This window comes from Etheostoma spectabile, chromosome 6, assembly GCF_008692095.1.
Source record: "Etheostoma spectabile isolate EspeVRDwgs_2016 chromosome 6, UIUC_Espe_1.0, whole genome shotgun sequence".
Classification (NCBI taxonomy): Eukaryota; Metazoa; Chordata; class Actinopteri; order Perciformes; family Percidae; genus Etheostoma; species Etheostoma spectabile.
Window position 1 is genome coordinate 20422364 of NC_045738.1, and position 5585 is coordinate 20427948.

At 38.7% G+C, this 5585-nt stretch overlaps 1 protein-coding gene across 2 annotated transcripts in view; it reads left to right on the forward strand.

Moving 5' to 3' along the window:
* bmper (BMP binding endothelial regulator) overlaps positions 1-5585 on the forward strand; it is a 37973-nt gene that overhangs the window by 14397 nt on the left and 17991 nt on the right. The window lies entirely within an intron of this gene.

The window sequence follows — 5585 nt, forward strand, 5'->3', positions numbered from 1 at the left end:
GGGGGGGGGGGGTGATGGTGATGTCCAAGGGCTTAAGTTGAGAGCTCCTCTCCTGCGTTGACAGAGTCTGACGCTCTATCCTTCACCATGACTGAGAGAATGAGTGAAGGGGAGAGAGTGGGGGGGTCGATGTAAGACAAGAGGCTTTACATTTTGAGACAGAAATCTAAAAAAAAAAAACAGAGGAGAGAGTGATTGGTGAGGAAGATGGAAAAACAAAGTGTGAGAGAGAAAGTAAAGAGAGAACGGGGGACACGGGCGAGTATGGGCCAGAGAAGCTTGTTAAGGTTGAAACGGAAAGGGAAACAAAAAGATAGAAAACAAGGGAGATGATTGAAGTCAGAGGAAGAGAAAGTGATGGATGATGGGAGAAATCGATGGGCAGGAGCTGAGTGATGATGAGGAGAAGGGGTGAGGAAGAAAAAGACGAGGAGAACTAGTAAACACTGTTGCCTCCTAGTGGACATTATCAGACAAATGTTGAACATGTTGTCCATTGAAGAAGAAGAAAAATATCATTTCATGCTGATAAAAAGGTTTCTGTCGGTCTGTTATTGGTCAAAATTGCTCATTAAACTCTTCACGATGTTTCTTTGCAGTTTCTGATAACGAGTATTTAATATTCTGTCCCCTGATGGAAAGTATATTTGCTTTTTATTCTGGCATTTACTAAAATATGACAAAAAATCCCTCCCTGTCAATAACATGCAAACATAAATGAGAACAACAAAACTTGTTCAACTTTTCAAATTGTTATGGTTTCACTTTTTTTGAAATAAACGTAACCTAATCCAAATCGTGGCATCACAGAACCCAAAAGAACAAGTATCTATATTAAAATTTGACCTCAGTGTTTGGTGGCCCAATGGTTAGCACTCACTGTGTCCTCACAGCCAAAAGGTTCTGGGTTTGAGTCCGGGCGTTCCGGGCCCATCTCTGTGGATTTTCCATGTTCTCCCCATGTTTGCGTGTACTAGGTACTATGTTAGATAGATAGATAGATAGATAGATATTTATTGTTCTCCAGCTGATCCAGATCAGATCTGGAGTTGGTCCCCGGGCGCTCTAAACGCGCTGCCCACTGCTCCCTTGAGGGATGGGTTAAATACAGAGAATGAATTTTGCTTCATGTATGTGACAATAAAGGTCCTTCTCTTTTTTTAGTCTTTTCCGCTCAGGGAAACCTTTTCCTTAACCCCCGTCAAAATTGAATTTTTTTTTGGACACTTTTTATTGAGGTTTTTTAATTTTTCTTACGTTTTTATCACTTTTCATGCTTTTTTTTCAATGTTTTTCACTTTTTTGGAAGTTTTCAAAACTACGTAACACTAATTTATGAACTTTAGTTTCACAGTTATTTTTGGAATTTATGGTCAATGAACCTCATTTATAGTTATAGTATATATTATAGTATATTGAGCTAGAAAAGCAGAAATTAGGAATTATTTAGACTAAAATTAAAGGAATGGATGTTGATGGATAATCACAGACTGGAATATGTCAACTTTACTCAATACTATTTCAAAACCACTTCCATTTGTTTTCAAATGCTTTCAAATTGAATAAGACCCAAAATTAATGAAAGTAGAGATTTGTACTTGGCAAAGAGCGTTGGTGGAATCAATCATGTTATTTTGGGGAATTAAAAAGAACACTGATATAGGACAACATGAGGACAACATGAGGGTTAAGGTTTCTGGGCCCAGAAAAGCCCCTTGCTTATTCAAAACTGACAGTAACGTACAGACACATCTTTACTTTTATTATATCCGCACTTTGCTGAATCTGAATTGAAATGTTTTTTTTCTAAGGTTTCATGAAGACTTTGAAAGCAGAAAAACAAGCACATGTAACGGACACGTAAACGCTGGACACAGCATGAACTTTGTCCATAATAGAATTACTGCCTTTGACCTTACCTTCTCTAAATGAGTTAGTCATGATTGAATTTGAATTGCTGTGGTTAAAATCTGATTTTAAGACTATTTTTGTCCCACACTGAAAGCTTGTGTGTCTTTGATGTTGAAACTGCTAACTGAAGCTTCATGTGTCCTCCTGCAAACACTTTAAATTAAAGTCCAAACTCTCTGATGTCAGCTGGTTAAATGTGAATATGTTCTAGTTTCTTCTCTCCTCTGTGACAGTAAACTTGATATTTTTGCGTTTTGGACAAAACAAGACATTCAGGGACGTCATCTTGGGCTTTGGGAAAGATAATATGAAATATAATAAATTAATCGCTAGTTGCAAACCCAGTGAAAATACTAGAATCTCAATACAGTAGCATGTATACACACTGACACACACAAACACTTTCCCTTTCTCTGACACACACACTTCGGAGCATACCAATGTTTTAGGCCACTGTGTGTGTGTGTGTGTGTGTGTGTGTGTGTGTGTGTGTTTGTTGCGGGGGTTGTGGGGGTTGTCACCCTCGGCGACAGCCAGCCGTCCAGTCGACCAGCCTTGGTGCCGTGGTGGTATGTCGAGTGTTTATAAGGCGTGGTGACCCGTTGTGACCTTTGACCCTGAGACAAGAAGGGTGAGAGTGAATTAGCGGGGGGGGGCTATGTACTAACACCACTTTGTGCTAATGTGTAACAGAGAGAGAGAGACAGACATGACCTTGACGACCACATTGTCCACGGTTCTTTAAAGGACCATCCTGTTTGTTTTTGTGTCTAATTCAACACAAATCACATGTACTTTACATTAGAGCTGCAAAGATCTGATTAGATTATCAAAGTATTGAATTAATCGTGGGAATCTTTATGATAATTCATTGGTTTCTTGCAGTTTCTTAAATGTGAAAATGTTCTAGTTTCTTCTCTCCTCTGTGACAGTGAACTGAAAATCTTTGAGTTGTGGACAAAACAAGACGTTTGAGGACGTCATCTTAGGCTTTGGGGAAACAGTCATCACATTTTTCCCCCATTTTCTGACATTTATAATCCAAACAACTAATTGATTAAACAAGAAAACCGTCAACAGATTAATCGACGATGAAAATAATGATGTAGTTGCAGCCCTACTTTACATCAGAGTTGACCCTTTTGTAACAATGCTGCTGCTGGGTTTTACAGTGGACTGGGTCTTCTGTGCCAGACATAGAGTTGGTTTACAGCCTTGTCTCAGGAGACTCTTCAGCCTGGCTTGAGTTGTCTTATCTAACATCAAGCGTCATGGACATCATGTCTGCATTGATTTTTGTGACTCCACAAATCAACTTGCATGTACACTGCATGTACCGTGCCATGGTAATGCAGACTTCCGTTCCAAGAGTCGACTGATTTAATACCTACAGCAGAGCAGTAGGTATTTTCAGAGCACTTTTCTAAGGTGAGGTGGGCCTCCCCAGGCAGACTCCAAACCGTTTTCCAGGGACGTTCAGGGAATGAAAGCAAAAAAATATTACATTGCTTATCAAAAGAAGATCACAAATTTGTGTGATTTGGTTTTTAGAAATACGGTAGTTTTGGGGATTTGCATTGTTTTTTCTTACAGTCAGAAACTAATAAATTCATTAGATAGGAGAGACCTATTTCATGTATCTGTTGTAGTCTAAAGTTATGTCAAACAGCAATTTTAGGCTATCTTGGCTCAGTTGTTGCGTGTGAATGTTTGAATGGGAACTCATAGCATGATCCTGATTCATGATCCCATAGGCATCACAGTGTCAGACTTTGAAAACCAAAACTAAACCCAATTCCAGAGTTAGTCAAAGAGTTTCTGGTTGTGAATTGTTGGGCAGATAAGTGAATGCACCAGTTTGGGTGCATCTGTTTTGGGTAGTTATGGCCAGCTCTCTTCATATTAACATAAGCGTATTTTGCCCCGGTGTTCTTCCTGTTTCCATCCTACTGTCACGCTGTTTGTTCTGATGATTCAACCAAGGATAATGTTAAAAATGCTCAAATCTGCCTTCCCTCCACTCGTCTTGCTGCCTCTCAGCAGTCATTAGAAATACACAGGGGTGGAAAAAGTATCCAGATATGTTACTTAAACAAATCTAAGAGTGAGGCATTTATGGCAATGGGTTTATGAATGGGAATGTAGTTGGTTTTGTTTCATATCTTTTGCACGTAATGCAAGTTAATAGGTAATATATATATATATATATATATATATATATATATATATATATATATATATATATATATATAGCATACAGAAATAAATAACAATACATTTAAGAAGATAAGATTCTGAGGGACCTAAGAACAAAATAAAAATATAATGAAACTTAAAAAGGGTTGGTGTACTAAGCAAATGCTTCGACTTCAGGTCAGTATTGATTAGAAATGAGTTGACTGTGATGACACTGCATGAATTAAAAAAAAAGTGGAATGATTAAAAAAAAAAGACTCAAGAAAAGTACAAGTACCTCAACATTTGTAAAGTGCAGTTCTTAAGTTAATGTACGCAGTTCCATTCCTCCACCGGAAACACAATTATCAATCAACAATAAATGAAAGAAAACTCTTTTAAAACACAAATGACTGTAATTCACCTGAGCTTCTGTAGCACCTGTAGCTGGAAGATGAAGTGAACGTTGCATTGGTCACCAGCTGCTCTGCGTGCCTGCTTCTCAACATTTTGCAGCTTCTTCCTGATCTGTGTTGTCCATGTGACCAGACTCCCACCTCTGTGGTCTGGATCCTCCACCTCTTTTACTTAAAATCCAGCCACTCCATGCAGCCTCTTTTAGACTGTTTGAAAGAAACAAAAATCTGGATGACTAACAATTTTCTTCAATTAAATAATAACAAAACTGAAGTTATTGTCTTTGGCCTTTCAAAGTCCTAAAATTACATCCCTGCCAATCTTGGTCCCCTTGGTCCCTATGTGAAATCCCATGCACGTAACCTGGGACTCCCATCTTAACATGGACAAACAAATATCTGTTGTAAAGACCAGTTTTTATCACATAAGAATAATTTCCAAACTCATGTATGTTCTGTCATACAAGGATCTGGAAAAAGTCATCCATGCTTCCCGTTAAGACTATTGTAACTCTCTCTACTTTGGTCTCCCTCTGACACTGGTGTCACCCTGGCCCCCAGCTACATAGCGGGTGTCATTCATCACCATGTAGCCCCCAGGTCCCTCAGATCCTCCAGTCGAGGTCTCCTCCATGTCCCACGGTCCCGGCTTAAGCCAACAGATGACAGAGTCTTTTCTGTTGCCGGCCCTCAGCTGTGCAACCAACTGCCACTTGACATCAGCCATGCCCCTTCAATTACAACATTCAAAACCAGGCTCAAAACCAGGCTAAAAACCATCTATTTCCATTGGCCTTCCCTGTGTTGTAACTGTTTTACCCTGCTATGTCTTTAATTAAGTGTTCATCTACTGTAAATTGATGTTGACTTAGCTTAAATTAGTCATCTGCAAGTGTATTTACTCTATTTTATTTTGTATTGTTCTGTGGTTAATACGCTATGTACAGTACTTTGGTCAGTGCAAGCTGTTTTTAAATGGGCTATAAAACTACTACTTATTTACTTACTTACTGATAAAGTAATTAAGGTGGAAATTAGATTAGATTAGATTCAACTTTATTGTCATCACACATGTACAGGTAC